The sequence below is a fragment of the Oreochromis niloticus genome, linkage group LG7 (genome assembly GCF_001858045.2).
Source record: "Oreochromis niloticus isolate F11D_XX linkage group LG7, O_niloticus_UMD_NMBU, whole genome shotgun sequence".
In the NCBI taxonomy this organism is placed as follows: domain Eukaryota; kingdom Metazoa; phylum Chordata; class Actinopteri; order Cichliformes; family Cichlidae; genus Oreochromis; species Oreochromis niloticus.
In genome coordinates, this window is record NC_031972.2 from 48,782,311 (window position 1) to 48,805,004 (window position 22,694).

Sequence of the window (22,694 nt, forward strand, 5' to 3'; positions counted from 1 at the left end):
GCTGCCAGCTGAAGTCATGTGAGGCAGCTGCTTCTCAACCAGAGAAGGCATCATTTCTTCCATTAAGGTTATACCCATTTTCCCATTTTGTGCTGTTCTGTGAATGGAGTAGTATATAATTTTTGTATGAAATTTGGAAATGTCCTTGATAAAGTAGCCTGCATTTCTTAACCCCAAGAGTGTTCTGACAGTTTTAGAACAAGCCTTTTTCCCCCCACTTTGAGACATTTGTACGAGGGTAATGCTTCCAGGCATCCAGCTAGCCAGATTTATTACTCCTTTAATCAGCTGTGCTAACAGAACGGGAAAAGAGCTTTTGTACTGATGAATTAGCCTTTAACTAAGAAAAACTTGCATTAGGTCCAATATGCTGCTGGAACACAGTAACACAATGTAGATATTCTATTTAAAGTATCATTAACGATTTATGATTGTTGATTCCAACAATCTTTAATTGTCACAGATGACATTTATGATCTATCTACTGGGACAGGAAGTGGTGCAGTGATTCATTCTCAAAAACTAATGATCAAGAAAAATACTGTTAGTTCACTGTAAATGTAAAGGAAATAAAAGAGAGGAAGCGAGAAAGCAAAAAGCATCCCTCACAGGAAAATATTAAACAAGTTACAAGGAGCTTTTATTGCCGCCCGTATATTAATTGATTAATTTTATTCAAATGGTGAAACTGGAGGTTCACTTAGAGGCCTGAGTCAGTACATGACTGAAACCAGCCTCATATGCTCATTTCCTGTGTTTACTATAACGAAGGATACAACTCGAGCTCTGATAACGTAATTAACGTCTCTTCGAGATCAATAGCCCTAGAGCACGCAGCTAATGAGACTTCAAGACATGAAAGAGAGACGGATGGAGTCAGACATCAGACTCTACTCACATTATGTTCCAGTGGGTTCACTGAGAGTGAATGGATGCTTAATAAATAGTTTTTCTATAAGGTGCCATAAAATACTGGTAGAATGTGGTCTCACTGGGAAATATAATTCATTGATTGTTCTCATATGTTTAGGTGGATTTAAAAATGCTTTTATTAAATTAAATCACTACTACCTCAACATAATGTTATTGCCCTCTTATTTGCTCAGGAGCCTTTGTGAGAAGCAGATTTTAAATAATTATGTAGTCGACTAGTTCTTCAAGACAGCCATGAGATCTAATACCGATAGGGTGTTGGTAGTGTGCTGTACTTTTGACATTGTAAATAACTAAAGATGGCCTGGTAAATGGCCTGTATTTATATAGCGCTTTACTAGTCCCTAAGGACCCCAAAGCGCTTTACACATCCAGTCATCCACCCATTCACACGCTGGTGATGGCAAGCTACATTGTAACCACAGCCGCCCTGGGGCGCACTGACAGAGGCGAGGCTGCTGGACACTGGCGCCACCGGGCCCTCTGACAGTAGGCAACGGGTGAAGTGTCTTGCCCAAGGACACAACGACCAAGACTGTCCAAGCCGGGGCTCGAACCAGCAACCTTCCAGCCTCCCCAGAGCCCAGACCTTAATATTATTGAAGCAGTGTGGGATCATCTTGACAGAGAACAGAAAAAAAAGGCAAAGAGGAGCTTTGGATGTCCTTCAAGAAGCCTGAAGAACTATTCTTGAAGACTACTTAAAGAAAGGTAAGAAAGTTCAGGCTGTGTTCATACCAAGTATTGACCAAGCTCATTAGAATTGCCTTATATATTGTATTTCCACATATGTTAGCAATATTTCAATAAATTCAGGTGTGAGTGATTCATTAACTAATAAACAAGCTACCATCTAATGCACTGCTAATAAGTGAGCGTAAGAGAGAGGTTAATTTGACTATGGATCTGTGAAGGAAATCATTTTAATCAGCATGTTGTGGGGTGTGGCTTGTGGCTCAGCTGGAGGGGAGGGGTGGAGCAGTGGGTTCAGGGTGTGGTGTCAGGGGAGGCTGACTCACACATCTGACCTCCATCATTTGATCATGTCTCCCCATTTGAATATGTCGCTGGGATAAGAAGACAAAACCGTGCGCGGCATGAAACAGAAGGGGAGGGGAGCTGAAAGCTGCCGCAATGACACTCTGAAAATAATAACACTCAACCTACAACCCTGTGCGCGTGGGTCCTTTATTGTGTTACACTACATAACGATACTAAATATCCCAAACAAAAGCCCAGGAAGCCGCAGAGACGGGTAACAATACAGGTTAACAACACTGCTGCTCTGAGACATCCAGACATTGTTGTTACTAAACTCCCACAGGTGCCTTACACACTCTTCTCAAAACCTTTTTACCATCTCTGAACCTTTGCTGTTTAATTTCATTATCTTAATCCTGACTTAATCAGGCTCCAGCAATTTACATATGAATTAAAAGGAGAATTTCAGCGCTAATGACTGTGTGTAGTGGCGTTTGTATGCTTCCGTAGACAGGCAATGACTATGCCTTTGCACAAAGTAGGGGGGTTCATTATAGACAAAGCCTCTGTTAAAGTACATGTCATTTTAAGTATCCTATACAGTATTTAAAGGAATATATTAACCTTTTTTTGATAGGAGAGTAGAGGGTGGACAGAAAACAAGACTCGAACACAGGACCCTGCTGCCTGTCAGTATATTGTAAGTCTTCAGCAGCGGTAGCAGGTCTGTGAGGCAGCAGATCATGCGTATAATGACAAAGAATGATGGAAACAACTGTTCATCTCGTGTGCTTAGCCCTTTGGCCTACTAACACCAGCTTATCATCACAGTCCTAGTCTTGTTAGACCTTACCTCATTCTTTGACACAGTTAATCATACCATCCTGATAAACAGACTGACAGACCTGGTTGGGATGTCTGGCTCTGTTCTAGACTGGTTTTCATCCTACATATCTGAAAGGAGTTTTAGTGTGTCTGCAAACCAGATTATGTCGGAATCTACATAGCTGCTGTGGGGAGTTCCTCAGGGCTCCGTGCTGGGACCTATTCTGTTTTTAATATACATCCTTCCTTTAGGCCAGATAATACGGTAGTTTCCTGATGTATCTTATCATCTTTTTGCTGACGATATTCAGCTATACTACTCATTTAAGCCTTCTGAAGTTCATAAGCTCTCTGCTCTGACTGACTGTTTAACAAACAGTTGAACAACAATTGCTTACAGCTAAACCCAGACAAAACAGAAACTTTGATTTTTGCACCAGACAGTGCAATGTCTGATATTAAACAGCGACTGGGTGACTTAGGTTCCTCACAGAAGCATAACCTTAGAAATCTAGGTGTTATTTTTGATGAAGCTTTGTCTTTGGAGGGAAATTTAAATCAGATAGTAAGAACCTGCTTTTTTCACTTGAGGAACTTTTCAAAACTTAGATCTATCATGTCAACAAGTGAACTTAAGATGATAATCCATGCTTTTATCTCTACAAGACTCGACTACTGTAACAGTCTGTTTACTTGTCTAAACAAGAAAGGGCTAGCTCGTCTACAGGTTGTTCAAAACTCTGCAGCAAGGCTACTGACCCGCTCGAACAAGGGAGCTCATATGACCCCTGTTTTAATGTCGCTACACTGGCTTCCAATCAGATTTAGGTTCCATTTTAAAATTCTAGTTTTAACCTTTAGAGCATTACAGGGACAGGCCCCTCCCTATATTGCTGATTTGATTTGTACACATACCTCTTGTAACCTGAGGTCAGTGAATCAAAACCTTTTAGTGGTCCCCCACACTCGTTTCAGAACTCGAGGGGACCGATCTTTCCAAGCTGCTTGGAATGCACTTCCTCTATTTCTGCCTTCAAAAAGCAGCTAAAGACATTTTTATTTCAAAAAGCTTTTAATTAGACCAAGGTTTTTATGATGTTTTTATGACTGTATTGTGTTTTCTTACCTTTCTTGTAAAGCATTTTGTGACACATGTCTGTGAAAGGTGCTATATAAATAAACTTTACTTACTTACTGCTTAACACCAGTTACAGCAAAAGGGAATTTCATCAATGGACAAAAGATAGATGTTAGATCAATTCTCACCTGAAAACTGTGCATAAGTAAAATAAGAAAAAAAACTTTTGGCAATTCAACAAACCCATAAAATATGTAAATATTAACTGTACTTGATAGCTTTGGTTGAAAAATCAAGGCATCGTCAAAAAACATCCAGATTTATACTGTAGAAATGACAAATTTCAGCAGTCCGTCCAATATCTGTATAGAGATTTTATTCTGGACAGGCAGGCAGGCAGATCAATTGTGACATTCCTTGAGTTAATAGAATGGCTGAAAATCAAATACTGCCATAAAGCTGCTGCTCTCAGTAATTTAGAACATAGTGCACAAAGACCTGCTGCATCCGAAGCTACCTTTATAAAAGTGACAGCTGTCACGGTGTAAACAGTGTAGTAAAAATATCATACATCTATCTATCATATACAGGCCTATTTCCCAACCACATAATATGAACGTTCTTTCAAGCCCCCCTCACTCCAAACATCCTCCTAAATTCAAAAGTAAATCTTTTAACCTGGCAGTCAACCTGTGCTTCACACCATAAATATGCCAGCATGAGTGAGAATTAGTCTGCGCCAAGGACACAGAAGAAGAGGGGCAAGCACTGCTTTAGATCTGGATGCTTTATCTTTTATTGAATCTTTGGAGACATTAATGAAAACCTAATAAGCTGCTGCTCTAAGCCCGCTGGTATGGGTAAATCCTTGATATCGGGTCTGTCCATCAAGTGTATATAGTACATTCGACAAAGATTCTTAAAAACACCAGCTGAAGTTTGTAATTTGAGACTGTACAAAAAAAGAAAGAAATAAAAAAAGCAATGCTGTTGCAGAAGATCGGCTTCTCACGGATGTCTGGCGGGAATCACGAGAAAGAACTTTACTGTCAGTTTTAGTAGCGCTCCTGCAAACATACGTGTCTCTTTAGAGCAGGGATGTCAAACTCATTTTACATCACGAGCCACATGCAGCCCACTTTGATCTTAAGAGGGCTGGAGCAGTCAAACTTTCCATCCTGTCAGTGTAAAAGAGTTTAACTACACATCTCATCCCAGAGATATCTTAAGATAAGAAGTGCAAAATCAACAGTACGTCTCAGTTTTTCTACATGATAGAGAAACACTGCTGTGGTAAATAAAAGAAAGGATTCTTTGAGTTTAAAATGTATAAAATGAACGTGTAGAATTACAGGAAAAACTTCTGCTAGCTCATTGCAGTTTTTGTTAATTCACAGAGAATACCCTGTTTTTAATCATTTATTTATTTCATTAGTTTATTTTTTTTACTCTGGACCCAATTATAAAAACCTGGACTTTCTAGTGAAAAAGCTATTCCGTCATTTAATTGTTTATCTAATTCTTTATTACCCTGGTGTAGTATGAAAGACCATGATGGAGGAGCAAAAGCTGTAAAACCTACACAGCTGAAAGTCCGAAGTGCATGCGCCCCTTCACATTTTCTAAAGCCATTCAGCTGGCTGGACTGGAGTCTTTACTAGGCCAATTTTGACTGACTTTTTTGACTCCCCTGCTTTAGAGATTTAGAATTAAGAGTCTGCATGATTTGAAAACAGCTATTTTGCATTTCCACAGGGGCTGTGTGTCTAATTCAGTAAAACATCCTTAACAACCAAACTGATCATCCTCATTCGCACACTCCCAGCAGTAAAACCATTAAAATGTGCTACAGTGCTGTCTGTGTTATGGTCTGCTAGATTTCACACAGCACACTTTAGACATCATTGTGGTAGATCAATTTCAGCACAGAAGAATACAGGATCAAATCAAGTTCAATCAACCAGATGAAGATGAAATACAGAAGATTTAGCCTTTTACTCTCTGATGGTGAAAACATGTACAGATAACAAGCGCTTGAGCCTTGCAAGCAATCTACAAAATAGGCCCCCAAATGGCAGAAGCCTGAGTGATTTACAGTAGCATGTTAATGCTGGCATGTCTGGTCTTTATCGTCTTTGTTCTCCATCACCAGTGTTCGAACAGATGCACGGGAGAGCTTTCGCAGACCTGAGATATCATTACTCAAACATCGTCTCCTTCTTCAACTAATACTCCCCTTTTGATGATGCTGCACTTGCATTATCAGTCGCAATATTAATATCTTATTATCCTGATTTTTAAATAACAAATATTTCGCTGTCACACTATTTTCACGTTTGTACTTCATTTGTCAGGTCTGTCTGTTGAAGTAGAGAGGTTAGACATAATTTTTAATGTGACAATTTGTACTGGTAACAACATGCTCATTCAGTAACACCTGGACAATCTAATTCAATTTAAAATAATCCAATCTTATTCCCTGGCTTCTATTTAGACCCTGTAACTTCCAGTTGCTCCCACCTGCTACCATTTATCTATCCTCTTTGCGCTCCACTAGTCTGTCACCTCCAACCTTCTCTCCTTTTGGACTAACCCTATCAAAACCTGTCTAGCTTTTCTACTCCTGTCAAATTTGCTGCTATCACTATCACACTGTCAACACACACTGGACCCACAAACGGCCAAAACAGAATTGCTTACCTCTTAGATCCCCACCAGTTTAGTTTGCCCATCCTTGCAGTGGCACGAGAGCTTCATTCTGCTACAGGAGACTCTTCTGTCCTCATATTCCTTGACCTATCTGCTACCAGATCCGCCACTCTCCATGCAGATTGATGCCTGCCTGGCTGACATCTGAGAGCGGATTGAGATGGACTGCCTGAAATCTCGACCTGAACAAGTTTGAGCTTCTGCTCCTTTGGGGGAAAGGGTCCCCTCGAAGAGACCTGTCCATCAATGCTATGATGGTGCTCACTCACCAGTGACTGACTCTGAATGACAAACTGTCATCACAAAAGACTCATCCGCAGTCAGGAAGGTAGCACAGTCAGGGGTTCAAGTGGGCCGGAATGATTTGGGACTGACCTAATAGGAGTTTAATACATAACGATATGAAGTGAGTTCATTTTTGTGTGCCGCAGCCTAGTGTTCATGGGTACTCACTCACTAAATCATTGAGTAAGTCACCCCATCATCCCACCTGCACTCTCTATACACCCGTTTTTCATCCTCATCCCTGCATTAAGACAGTGGAATTTCAGCATCTAGCTATAGTGCTACAAAAGCGAGACAAGCATAAGCAGAGCTAGTACCACATGCTTATTCGTTGTAAGATGCATATGACTAAATCCACACAGAGCAGGAAACCTTGAAGCCAACAGCAGCAACACCGAATCACCTTTCCACAGAAAAAACAAATCCACGGGTACAGTAGATTACAGATTATTTGAGAATCATTTCTAAGTATTCCATTTCCCTCCGAGCACAATACATGGCTGAACCTTAACATTACATTCCTGGGCCAATTACTTTTGCCCAAAGCAACTTGCAGTAAGTGCATTTGAATGACACAAGAGGAAGAGCTAAAAAAAAAAAAAAGGTTGCAAGAATAGCTTTGTGGACCTTGAAAATTACCAGGATTTCTGCAGAAACTTGGAGAAGGCGAAGAGATCTGATATGCTTTTCAGTATTTTCTGTCATCTGTGCACTGTTACAATAGAGGATGGTCATGTTAAACATGGTAAAAGTTTCAAATCCTGTGGGCAGCATATGTGCAAGTAATCCCTGTGAGGAAAAGATCGGGAGTCAGACCTCTCCATTTTTTTTTCTTCTTGGCTCTGAATCATGTCAGTGAGAGCAGATATACTTCATATAGTCATCTCAGGCACACAGCTCTAGCTGTCAACACAGCAAGGCCTCCCAAATGCTGTTCAAATCTACTGCTTGCAAGGTGCAGCCAGTCAGAAGAAAATTGGCTTAAAGAGAATGGAGCTAAAACGACTTGTTTTGGACTGTGGATGGACTGAAGGGCTGCACAAGTACAAGCTCAGTAGGTAAGATAAACAAGGACAAGTGAAAGCTCCCCCAGTTCGATCCCGGGAGGAGACACAAATCCCTTGGGGGTTGTGTCATGAAGGGCAGCGGGCGTAAAAAATCTGCCAAATCAAATATGCGGAGCCGCCTGCTGTGATGACCTCTTTTGAATAAGGAGTTCAAGAATAAAAATAAGGAGCCAGAAATGACTCTAATACTTCCCCTTTAAACATTTGTCTATCAGCTAACAAATAATTACTAATCATTTCAAACTGTTATAAATAAACCCAACTATAAAAAAATCTTCTCTTCTTTTGGAAGACTGTAATTTAAAACCCACACACCTGGATATCAACATCGATCAAACAGCAGGCTTTAAAGGGCTCAGAGCACAACAAGAACAGGGATTTTTTTATGTGTGTGCCCATTGAATTACAACAGGCTGACATGGGCAGGGCTTGTCACACTGATGTTCGGTACCCCGATGACAGCTGAGACACTGTGCTGCAGCTGTTGTTACCTGCAGGCCACCGCCCACTGGGCAGAGTGCATGAACTGATCTGACCGTGATGGATGACATTGTCAGCCCATCAAAACCATCCTTATTTCAAGAAAACACACACACATGCACACACATTTGTAAGGTGAGATGATTCTATTTTAACTGCATAGTGCAGACTTTCTATTTAAAAATACGTAACAAAGAGGAACGAGTGTAATGGCACATAGCTCGAGGGTAAAAATGTAGAAGCAGAGACATTTGGAAGTAGGTGACAGTTATTGAGAAAATAATGGTGAAAAAAAGAGAGAGAGACAGGGGGAGCTGTCATGGCAACATTCTAAAAAAAGGCAAACAACAGTTAATTACCACCTCCACCCACAGCTATGATACATACATACATAATGGTGAAGGTGACAGGACACCTGCTACAAAGTCTCAGCTAGTTATCACCTGCAGGTATTTCTGGAACCCCTAGCGCCAAGAGACTAGCCCAGTTTTATTCTTATTTATTTTTTTATAGCCCTCAGTACTGAAGGAAAATGTGAACGTGCGAGGAAAACACCCAGCTGTAACTCTTTCAAAGATACTGCTTGACATGTGGTCTCTGCAGGATTTGTCAGAGACCATTTGCTGGTTGCGCTATCATCGCTTTCTGAATGGTTATGTTCTGCAGCATGTTTCAGTAATCCCCTTAATACCTGCAAAATCTAATAAAGTTGGAAAGATGACATTCCAGTTAATCTACATATCTACGTATTATAGCACGACTATCTGTACATGTATGCAATCCACTTATTGAGGCTCTTAGCCAGTCAAAGGAGATAATAAAGAGTTTTGCATCTCTGCCAGATTCAACACAAATCAACGAGGCTGACTAGGTCTAAAAAAATAAAATGGATAAAATAAGTAAAGGCACTGCTGAATTACACACCTCTTTATCTTTGGAGTGCAAATGTAAAAGTACTTCTGCCACGTTCAGCTATAAAACGATCGCATAATTCATTCATCTCTGTTGCTCCTCAGACTTCCCTGAGTGGTCGTATAGCGATGCTTAGCGCTTAAAAAATAACCTGAGCTTCAATGGAAAAACAAAAGTGATGAATGGGAGGCATCAGGAATGTAAACACAGGGCTGAACTGATTAGCAAGCGCAGTGCAGCCTGAACGTAATTGTCACATTCATTCATGTAAGCGCACTCACTCGCCTCAAGTTCTAAGGTCAGAGATGGAGCTTGATGAACACTGTGACATACACTTCTGAGGAAAATTGATTCTGAAATTCATATATTTATTTCACTATCAGCTACCTGCTCATCTCTTTCCTCACTGTTCCAGGCCAAGGGAAGATTATGTCGATTGTGTATTATTTTCTATCATAGTTGATATGTAATCTCGCTATGTTAAGTGGGAGAAAATGAAATTAAATTCAATAAATTCCACATTTTCTTGCTGTGATGGAGAAGCAGTACTTGGAAAAACCAAACAGAAAAAAAAAAACAACATTTCACTAAAAGCTGCAAAAGCACCAGTGGGCTCTAATATCATTTCTTCTCTAGTGAATTTGATATATTATGTAAATAAGAAAGAGTGTTATGCCACAGTCTGCCAGACTGTTCTATTCTCCTTCAGCCATCCACAGGAAAAAAAACAACATTGAAATATTTCTGCAAAATTACACTGAACAAAAACTGTGCAACTTTTGTCCAGCCTAACAGAACCAATGTGGCAGAAATGCAAAATTATCTTTATAGAAAACTCAGTGTGAATAAAGCATTTCTTTCTGATTTTCCATAGAAGAAAACAAAACAACCAATTATTAAATATGTGGTTGCCACCATTCGTGATCGTCCTGTGACTGCACCCACAAAATGAAACACTGGCATAGCCTGCATATGAGGAAAGAAGATCTTCTAAGCTAAGACACTGATCTTAGCCCACAGATGACGGTTATACTCTCGGGATGAGAAAGTTAGGAGGATCAGAGACAGACGAGGAGACTGCATCGGCGCCCTTGCTTGTTATCTGATTCTTACCACTGCTATCCAGTGCTATCAAACAAATAGAGTCATAGTTATTTGCGGAGCAACTGGTCAATAATGCATTTCTTTTTTTTTGATGATTAAATAAGTGTTTTTGAATAATACATGCAGTACTCTGACCCCTCCCCCTCTCATACATTGGCACAAATCCTCCAAGCTTTAAGGTTAATCTTTGAACACATTGCTTTTTGGCCAGCTCTAGCAGTGACAACAACCCTAACGCGAGCTAATAATCACTGCTTCTTCTTAACAGATGGAGCGACATGCCTGGACTTTCACACTTACAGTAGGTGATGATCAGTATATTAAGTGGCACTTCACAAACTCTCCTTTTAAGCCATCAAGTGTTTGCTGTGTACGGGCAGAGTCATAAGCATCACAGTTGCTGAGGAAGTCTCCCCAGATGTCTGCACTTGAGTAGTTAATCTTTATAGACAACTAAAGGAGCGCCTTCCAACAGTTTAACATTTTAAAACTAGATGTAAAAAAATCCATTTCTGCAAGTTGGAGTTTAAATCCATACTCATAAATCCCCAGAAAAATATATCTGTCTTTTTTTGGTTCTCGTGATAGACCGAGGATCGTATAAAACAGCAACAATCCATCTAAATGTTATGAAAAATGTAAACTCAGAATTTGCATTTTACTGAAAATACAAATAAATACAAAAGAACCAAACACACTTGACCTCTAAACACCCAGATTAGTGGGAATGAACTGAGACATATTTAGATGGTTTGGAGAGTGGTGTCATATTTTGGGCTCTCCAAGATGAGAACATAAGAGCAACAGCACAGTGACCTGGCTTGCTTCTCTCAGATATCAGATTTTAGTGTAACATTACCAGCTCTGTACAGTTCTTTATTAGTTTTTGGGGATGTTTACTTTTAGCAGTCCTGTCAGTGTTACCTTAGATGGTCTCCTTCTTCCGTCCGCTCCCTGTAGGGATGGCCACAGCAGATCATCTGCCTCCATCTCGCTCTAACCCCAGCCTCCTCCTCTGTCACACCAATGCTCTGCATGTCCTTCTTCACAACATCCATGAATCTTTTCTGTAGCCCTTCACCTCTGCACATGTCCAAACCGTGTCAACCTTGCCTCTCTAGGTTTGTCTCCAAACCACTCAACCTGAGCTGTCCCTCTGATTTTGAATCCTGTCCCTCCTGGTTACTCCCAACAAAAATTGTGAAATCTCAGTGTTACCAGATGACATATGCATATATTAAAAAAAAAGCATGTACACTAAAATAATAACACTGAATATTTGTTCTTATCCTATACTTGCGGTAAACTTTGTATACAAAGCAATGCTGTTTTTTTATTTTCCTCTGTTCCACATGGATCATCATCTTGGGATATGCTGACATTTTAATTTAATGTTTCCACCCTGGGTTGACACATAAGTGACAGGTATAACAGCCAAGAGAGAGAGAGGCCAGGAAAGCTGGGAGAAAGGCCGGGGGAAGGAAATAACTGGCCTCAGGGAAGATTTGAACCAGGACTACTGCATTAGCCTCATGACATATGGATCCGCTGCTAAACTCAGTGAGCAGGCAACCCTTACCCTTTATTTTAAACTTTTCTAGCACGTGGTGATTGGGTCACAGCGCTAAACACAACTTGTTTAGGTTTAAAGGATCAAGCTAGAGCACATTCCTTTACAAGTAGTCACCTTTTTTTTGTTGAAAAATGACCAGATGAAAATGACACACAGGTCTGAATAATTCCCTAACCTCATGCTTCACAGGCAGTATTTTTTAACAAGTTAGTGGAGTTTGTTTTAGCTGAATTAGCTGTAGCCCACCTGCAACCTGCAACATTTGTTCATCCATCAGTATCAGTGATAATCAGAAAGATATAAAATGTTTTTCTGCTTTTGCCTGCAGCTGCCCACAGTTTAAAAAATGACAAATAATTTTAAGACACAAATCTGCAATGGTCAATACTGTGAGCTGCATTTTTTTTTTGTTGCCATGCAACACATCAGAAAGATTGACAGATGGAGAAATGGTACCTGAAGGGGCTGGCCTGAGCAATCAAATATAGCTAAAATCTCATTTAAAAGTAATAGTAACAGTCTTTTTTAAAAAAAAATTATCAAACAATTCAGTGACTGTCAATAGACAATCAAGAGAACAGTATCACAATTATGGGGTGGCTGTAGCTCAGGTGGTGGAGCAGGTCACCTACTAATCAGAAGGTTCACTCCCCGTCTGCTCCACTCGGCATGCCAAATGCCCTTGGGCAAGATACTAATCCCAAGTTTCTCTCTGATACATCCATCAGAGTGTGAATGTGTGTGAATGGTAGATAGAAAGCACTTACATAGAAAGTTTTACCATTTACCATTAAAGTGAATGTGGTCATGTGAAAAAATACCTGAATTAATGAGGAATCCTCTGAGTATCACAGTGACAGTGTGATGGATTCATCAAGGAGTCCTGGCAGTGCCACTCAACATCCTGTTAATTCTGGGAGTTCTGTAGTGTGCCAAACTGCCTTGTCAGCGAGGTTCCTAGTCACCCTGGTGGCAAGCAACATATGCTCTTGATTAGCACAAAAAAGATTTCTTCATTTAGGCCTGACAGGCCTGTACTTGAGTGAATAGTGAGTGGGCTCAAACAGGTAAGCCTTTCCATGTGATCCAGTCAGAGATAGTGAAAAGAAGAAAATGGAAGATGGGAGAGATAACCTCCAAAACAAATAGGATATTAAATATTTTTACAGCTTCATTTTCAACAAACACATTTCCATCAGACTCTCTGAGCTTTTGTCATCTTCATAAAAGATCCTCTCTTATAGGTTAGAAACTTTTCTTCAGCTGAAAAAGCTGCGTCCAGATGAACAGAATCAACTTTCTGGGATTTCTTCATGTGGATGATTGAGCCTTCATCAGGCAAACAGTCCTCAGTAAAACACAGAGGTGGCTCTGTTCTGACTCAGAGCTACGGTTCAGTCAGTGGTGGTGGGGAAAACTGATGGGATTATGAACTGAGAAAAGTGCTGTTAGATTTTGATCCACCATGCAATACCATCAGGAAAACATCTAACTGGCAACGATTTTATTTTCAGCATGACAGCGATCACAAACACACAATGGGACCCTGTCAGTCATGGACTGGCCTCCCCACAGCCAAGAACTCTACATTTTGGAAGCAGTGTGGGATCATTTGGACAGTGAATGCAACAAAAAGGCAGCCAGCATCCAAAGAAGAGCTTTGAATGCCTTTCAAGAAATCTGGAGGCTACTTAGAGAAACAGTAAAGTAAAGAGTGCTCATACTGTGCTGAAGAATAGTCATTCCAAATATTGACTTTCAAGCTCATTATAATTGTACAAGCTATGTTTTAGTCTTTTATACAGCATTTCCATGCTTGCTTGTTTCAATAAATTGCGGCACGTAAATTGTTGGTCAGCCTTTTCCCAGGAAAATACAGACTATAAGACTTTCGCACAATGCTGAATGGTGCAGTGAATAGAGTATGTCCTTCATGTCTGAGTCCAATTTTTTGCCTCAGTTCCATTTACTAACAAGACTACCGAACAAGCTCTGCGTGTTTGATAAGACCATCTCAGCTGTTTAGATCTAATTATGATATGAAGAATATCAGAAATCCAGCAGCAGCCTAAAGCACTGTACTGTACAGTATGTGCTAACAACAATCACTAGAAATATCCGCTCACTGGCTACATGAAATTTTTCACAATGCAGGCCATTATCTGTGCATGTGTAGTCTAAAAATAACACAAATTAACAACACACATGGCGTGACTTTGGCGATGGAGCTTGTAGTGCCTTCAGACTCTAAAGAATTGAACATGATTTATTGAGGTAGTGAAATGTATCTATTTAGCGATCAGACTCTGAGGAACCATCATGGCAGAAGAGAATCCCAGCGGTGATGGGATTTAGGACAGGACACCCCAGAGTCTAGCTGCTGGTGGTGGAGAAGATGAAGACTGAGGCTTGAGGTGTCTGAGGTGGAGATGGGGAGGAGGTGGAGAGTCTAAAGTAATGATGTCAGTATTGAGATGGACAGCGTGGGAAAGCTGTAGTCATGTAAAGAACAGAAAAGCAGCAGAACACCCAGGAAAGCAGGCAGATGAGAGATTACAGATCTTCCTTATTGAATTTACAAAAAAGCTCGCTTGCAGTAAAGATCCACAAACATTGCTCTTTTTTGCATCAAATATGCATGTTTGTAAAATATTACACATCATCCTGAAAGACACTAGAAAACTGTCAACAAGTTAAGAAAATCCATGCGATGTATTGCTGAAGGCTCTAAAAGTGCACGGTAATGATTTAAATTTCTGTGAACTGACAGAGTAAATGATTCATTAACAGTTTATTGTTCTCGCCTTTTTCTAAAATGCTCTTTCCACATGCACTGCACCCTTTTTGTACAACTTTTCCAGACATTACCTGATGGAGGTTGATGTGAGACCTGTGTGAGAAGAGTGCAGGTAATATTCCACAGAAATCACATCACGTGTCCTGCATGTTCTACCCAGGCAGCAACCGTGCTTAACCCTTGAATCTTTCTGGCTGTCTTCTGTTGTGTACTACAGCCAGATTCTCCTGACATTGCAGCAGTTGTGTTTGCTATAAATTATTGCACTAACGCTACAGACTTGCAGCTATCACAAATTACATGCTGTTTATCTCCCTATCGACTAATTATTTGACATTTTTCCTCACCACTAGAAAACAGAATAGCTTTACATGATGACTGATCTACTCAGACATGTTTTAAATGGTAAAATTTACATTTTGAACAATGAAAACTTGAGGAAGCACAAACAGATTGTTTCCTAAACAATACTTATCATTTCAGCTACAGCGAAGGCTGTGGGAGGGAAACATGCCTGCCTTTTTTTTTTGACATCACAAATCCCTTCGGTCTGTCTTAGCTCCTTGAAAGTTAATAATGCACAACCATGACCAGTTAGTTTAGTACACCATTTCCCAGCTGCATCAGTGGACATAGCTACTTTAATGGATCGTCACAGTAATTAACCTACACAGGTGGTTTAATGCCATCAGCTACTTCTGCTTTGCTTTATCTAAACACTGCTTTCTTGCCTTTTGTAGTGCATTTGCCATGCCTCATCCCACCACCAAGCTATTTGCAGTTGGGATTATTAATGAGAATTATAGAGCAATGCATCACCACAGAACCAAGATGGAGATGTGGGTTATAATGGGTCACAGCAACACTGCGCTGTGTCCAGAATTAATGACGACAACAGCCTCAAACCTGGGGCACAGCAGGAGAATAATACAACGTTTGAAAAATAAGGGTTGGAGAAGCTACCGCTGAGAAGATCTGGGTCTTAAAAGTCTAACACAGTGAACTGCAGAGGAATAAAATCTCACTGGGAAGATCGGGGACTTTAATATATTAAGATTACTGTAGGTGGTCTCACAACCCTGATTAGGTGAACGTCTCTAATTATCAACAGAGGAGAGAGTGCATTATTTGGCTTTGCATACACATCTCAGGAGAAATATTCAACAGCTGAGAGTTTATATTAGTGATTGTGACTGCAGTTTAACACAGGGTCTGCAGACATATACAGCATATGCATGCATTAAGATGAATTGAGCAATGTCAGGCTCATTTTATATACCCTGTTCTAAACCACAGTGATAATGAATCATCCACAGCATATTATCATTATGCACTTTGACAGGACAGAAAATAATTTAGAGCATAAGGTGCAGTAACAAAGAATCATATCCATAGCAATACTTTAGGTGGGGTGGTTCTGACAGCATTTCAGTTATTCAAAGCTGCAATATTTGAAACTACATACCTGCTCTGAGTACATTAGCCTGAAATATGTTGCCATGACTCACTGTGTAAGATTTGGGTGTACAGAGGTATACAGACTGCATTATTTTTAACAAAGAAAAAACCCTGTACAAATACAGCATTAGCAGCGCTGATGTTAAATCAGTACCCCTTCAAAAACAATGCAAAGAAGAACTTCAATACAGTCACATCTAAGGGCATCAAATGCTAAGTGACTGACACACAAGGTGTCAGTGCCTTGATGTATTAACCACGGCTGCTGGACACTACACAGTCCTGTTTGAAGCAGGAGTTTGTATAAAAAGGCAGGATGGATGACAAATGTTTAAACTGGAACTTTGTCCATATTCAGGAGGGCACAGTTTGGGGGGACTACTTGGAAAAGGTGGTGATTTGGGTAAAAGAAGTGCCTGCTTATGGAAAAATAGTATTATTGGTTCCTGAACAAGTGTCCATACACATAGTTGGCAGGGACGTCCATGCTGAAATGCAAATACCAGACAATTTATCTGCATGAGCATTTTGGAAAATTTGCCCCACTTCTGCAGATTTTGCCTGTTTCAGTATTTCTGTCTGTCTCTGTAATATCAGACTGACTTGAGACTATTTAGATCAGGGCTCTGTTAAGGTCAAATCATCTGTTACACACTCCTTGTTGCTGAAAATACTTTTTTTCATCGTATGTTTTGGTTCGTTGTTACGCTGCTTTCAGAAATTTTTTTTTTGAGGCACAGCAGGATAAATAAAGAGGAAAATTACCTGTAAAAGTAAAAGTCATATATATGAAAGTTGCAGGAAGGATGGCACTTGACAATCACTTCAAGCCAAGCAGGAGTGACTTGACGTCAATTTTAAAGGATAGCTAAAGATGCAAAATGAACTATACTTCAGGCACCGGAGACAGGTGGAGACCTTGACTTCTACAGGACAGGTAAAGTAATTAAAGCTACATCAAACACAGAAACCCAGCTCTGGGGCACAGGTGCTGGGGAAAGCTAAGAGTCATGAAAGTCACTCCTAGAAACAGCAACAGGTCCTGATCCCCCTAAAAAAAATCTGTTCACTAATAGACACGACCCCCATGACATTTCAGCTTGCTGATATTTTTAACTCCACCACAAAGATATCCTCACATTCACAGGACTCAAATTATTTCATGACCCATATTTGGATGCCCAAAGGATGCCTGCTTTCCCGACTTCAGTAACACATGAAACAATTTTTAGAGGTATTTTAGGATGCACCAAAAGCACAGGGGAACCATATGCAACGAGGGAAAGCAAAGGTTACGTCTGTTTCAATAAATGGTAAAGCTGCAGCAAAAGATACTTAAAAGCGTAACATGAAAAGGGGAAGAAAAAGTTTTCTAAACTTGAATCTGTGGTGCGTAACTTTATAGCATTGTTTGTATCGGTGCTGTCATCCATTTCCACAATGCAGTGAAGCAGAGGGCAACAAAAAAGAGAAAGAGAGAAAAAAAAAGAAAGAAAGAAAAGAAAAAGATGCCACTGCAACGACTGTTCAGACAGCCAGTCCAACACATGACTAGGCAGGAGCTGAAGGCTTTGTTTTTTGTGAAAAATAACACTTTTGCTACTTTTTGCTACTTGCTCGAACTTCACTTAAATTTTAAAACTTATATATTGTTTTAACAGAAGTCTTTAAGTACCATAAGTGACGTAAAATAGATTGAGCATTCAGCAAGATTTTTAAATAATAACTATGCTTCTAAAAGACGTTAACAATTACATGGTAATCAATGATAACTTATGGAAATTACCTATAGTTTAACATATGCAAGCTGTTTTGGCTAACGACGTTCACAAATCCCACAGTGCACATCCAAACCACTGTATTATGCACATCTAAAATATGCCAGATAAATATGGATGATAGTATCAAAGGTAGAAGATGTGAACAGATGAATGTGGGTTGTTAACTGAAAACAGATTCTGATTTAAATGTGGCTAAACACAATATGCCTGCATAATGAACTACACTGAAATACTATGTATACAAGGAAGACGTGATACTTGAGGTTACCCGTGGGTAAGGTTTTGCTGTTTAAATAGCAGATCTTTTACATTTTAACTGATGAAAGTCATTATTTAGTTTACAGCACGTAAAGAAAAAAGCTATTAAAACTGTGTAACTGATGTGAATAAGGTTAAAAGTATGCGTATCACATTTGTGAATTTGGTGAACAAAAGTTACCTCTGAGGCTGCCATTTGTACCCTCTGCAGAGACATCAATAGCAAAGAATGGGAAGATTTTATGGTTCCTGAAAGCATGAATGAGAAAATCCCATCCCATGACATAAGTTCAGACAATTTCTGAAATTACCGAGACATCAGGTGCACCAGTTACGTGCCTATTGTCTGCAACATCTGAAGATATAAACTGGTTCCTTCAGCTGTTATTCAGCAGTGTTGGATCGGATCAGTGGTTCTCAAACTGTTGCCCCCCTGGTGGGATGCAGAAACCCTTCAGGTTAGGGTGTGGACAACCAGGTGAAAAATAAGAAGTGTACAGAAGTTAATAAGCAGAACTTTACTGAATCTTGTGAAAATGTTGACCTTCATTATTTAGGCAAAATTAAGCCTGGATCCTTTTTTTTCCCTTTCTAAAGATTGATTAAAGACCTTTAAGGAGTTTGAGGTTTTTCCAGTTTCTCACATGGGTCTATGGTGGTGCCAGAAAAGTTTCAGAACTGCTGAAACGAATGAAGTAACAGTTTTTACAATACTAATGTTACATTTATACCCATCAGTTTATTGACTAATGAACTCAAATAATAATACTGCCCAACATTTTCAATGAACTTAGGATGACTATGCAAACAACCATCTCTAGATTTTACAGAGAATGTTCTGGAAAAGAAGAAAATATCCAGTGAGCTGCAGTTCTCTGACTGAAGACGACTTGTTGATGCCGGAGCTTGAAGGAGACTGCTTCGAGACTACTCAAATAACCACTTGTTACAAGTCAAGTATGGTAAATACCATCTCTAAATACACAACATGCCAACCTTGACACAGATGGGCTACAGCAGCAGAAGACCACACTGGCTACTCCTTTCTAATAACCCAACTGAGGCTCCAGTTCTCTCATGCTCACTGGACAATATAAGATTGTGAAAATGTTGCCTGGTCTGATGACTCTTCATTTCCATAGTAACACTGATATGGTGGGGTGAGAATATGGCATAAACAAAATGAAAACATGGCTCCATGCTGCCTTGTATCAGCAATTCAGGCTGCTGCTGCTGGTGTAATGGTGTCGGCGATATTTTCTTGGCACATTTTGGGCCCATTAGCGAAAACATTGTTTAAAAGTCCCGGCCCACCTAAGTACATTTGCCGACCATGTCCGTGCCTTTATGACCACAATGTACCCATCTTTTTATGGCTGCTCCCAGCAGGGTAACACACCATGTCACAAAACTCAAATCATCTCAAGCTGGTTTCTTGAACAGAACAATGAGTTCTCAAATGTACTCCAAATGGCTTTCACAGTCACCAGATCTCAATCCAATATAGGACATTTGGGATGTGGTGAAACAGGAGATTCACATCATGAATGTGGAGCCAGCAAATCGGCAGCAACTCTGTGATGCTATCATATCAATATATCTCCGAGGATTGTTTGGAAGGCAACCCAGAACTAGCATGATATAATGAAGTGGCTGATGAGTGTATACACATTATCAGTGATAACGTAAATTTGCCATATCAGCTGGTTGATTAACCAAGACTCCATTAGTTAACAATATGAAACTGATCTGTGGTGATATTCAGACTTAAGGATCAGTATAGACAAAATAACCATACCACACTGATTGTCCTTTAAGAATGATAGTTACATCAAACTGCTAAAAAAATCATTCTGGCACAGCATGTAACAAGGAGACAATGCAGAGTTAATGTCTGACCGACAATATAACAAACATTACTGCCAGGTTCAGCTCAATATGTGACCTGAGGCAGGAGCAGAAATAAGTACCCGAACAAGCCATGTGTGCAAACATTTCCTTAACCCAGCGGAGAAGAAACGCGAGGACAACGACAAGCACTGGAGGGTAAATGCAGGAATCGATTGGTACAATGGCAGCTGTGATGATCTCGGCTCTATGGATCAAAAAGACATTCTTAAACAGCTCCTCCACTGCCAGCACAAAAATCAAGCAGTTCCTAAGACACAAAGAGATGCTGATGTTGTTTGTGAAACGAGCCTCTTTCAGCCACAATAACACAAAATGACAATTTTTATACCGTGAACTATAAGAACGATGAGATTTTGAACATTTTAGTACCTAGACCTGTGATTAACTTTCAAGCATTACTTAATTCTACACGACCAGTGTCAACATATGGATTTCCTCTGGATGTTAATGAAATGCTAGGTTTGATCCATTGAGAGGTACTGACTGAGTAAATGCAAAGATCAATTTTCCATCGGAATTAAATGTCAAGAGCTGTCTATTTTCCCCACAATATCCATATCTCATTATTGTGCATCTTTTGAGGTAGACTCTGCGTTGATGTAGCTTTTTATACAGCAGTAGACTTAGATTCAGACTCTCATAGGCATGTGCAAGGCTACAACGCTACAAGCCTGACTGCTCATCACTGCCTTTGTTACCTGTTAAAGTTCTGGGTCATGGATGCAGGACCTCTGAGGGTGTCCTCTGATGTCCAGATCACAAAGCTGACAATAGATTGTTTGGGTTCTTTGCTGAGTAGGTCTGGGGTTGGATCTGGCTAATTGTTTGGGGTCTACTTTGTTGCATTCCTCAAGTAATTTCTTCAGTGTGAAAGGGCTAAGGTGATGGGGTGGTGCTCACTGTAGTAATGTTTTGGTGGTTAGTATATGTCAAAGTAAAAACAACATACCAAGACGCATGATTTCTCAGCAAATTCTTGCATTGTCATGAAAAAATGCCTTTTTCATGATCTGATTTTACTGTTGACATGATGTTTTGTGTAATGCGTTCCCAAATAACATGTTTCTGCAATCACATTACATTTTTCAGATAGAAGAAAATGCACTTTTTATTACTGTAAATTACTGTACTAAATAAGTTAGTAATTACATTAGAGTTACAATAAGGTCATTACTCATATTACAAAGGTTTTGCAGTTATCAGCACGACGGGCAGATAGGAGGAAAAAACTCAAAAAAACATCTTGTTTTCTTCCTTAGCGCTACAATCAGCCCTACTTCCTGCGTTGTAATGTGTGCAGGACGAGGAAAATGGTCGAGTGATATACAGCTTTTGAGGAATGGAGATTTGGACATTACTTTTATTTTAATTACCTGAAAGGTGAAATTCAAACTGGTTCCAAGACCGGAACAACCAAATTTTTATGCTAGCACAACTCTAGCTAGCAAGCAAGCATCTGGACAGAAGCATGCTAACACAAAGCTAGCAACCCCAGAGTGATGTTGAAGTTGCACATTTTCAACTTTGCTTTACATTTTTGATTTTTTTGTTCTTACAAAAAGTAAAAGAAAGTGTGTCCTAGTTAGAAAAGGGATTTATGTTAGTGTGTTGGATGGTAGCCTTAGTTTCATATTGTTAACCCTTAATTACGTGACAGTACGCTTCACGACCAAAGTAAGGTAACGAGTAGTATAACAAAGTACTCTGTCCAGTGAATAATTAATGCATTGCATTACTTTTAAGGAAATTAATGAGTAATGCATAATGAATTACTTGTTTCGAAAAACTACCTCAACACTGCTGAGGTACTGTTGCCATAAGTGAGTAACACAAGCAACAGAAACAGAAATAATTTGTCATTTTCAACCTATGTCATTTGTACATATGTTAAAGGTTGGAAAACACTTCTAACACAAGAGTGTTTGGTCCCGAAAATGATCAGCAGTCAATTTGTATACCTAGGTTTTGCTCCTGAGAACAAATAATGCTGCACAAACACTTGAAACTTTAAATAGTTCATATATTGTGTGCTGATGAATGATTGTTCCAAGCATGGGTTCATCCTCAATTTAAGCATTCTAAATTGATTCATTGAGGTTTTAACAAAAGCTGACCCAACTTAAACTAGAAAAATAATGCTCTTGTGCTTTTTTGCTGCTCACATTCAGATCTGTGTCACACGTGAGAGGAAAAATGTTTTAAATTGGGACGCCTGTGTCTGTAGTTTGGACAGAATTGGTCCTGCTCAGGCATGTACAGAACCAAAGTTAAGTTGGTGACTGAGTTTTCTGCTAGGCTGGTGCTCATATTTCACATTATAATGCAGCACAGAACCAGAAATGTCAAAAGTTGCACCGTCAGGCTAGTAGCTCTTCCATGTGCTGGAACGGCTTGCTCTGCATACCAGTAACCCTGAAGTGCCTGCTGTCACTACTCCAAATAACACCCCAAAGGTTTTTGGCAGCGTGGCGGGATTTAAATATGTGATGAGTTTTGAAGTCAGCTTGAAACCAGGCCCTTGTACAACATCGTCACTCAAAGG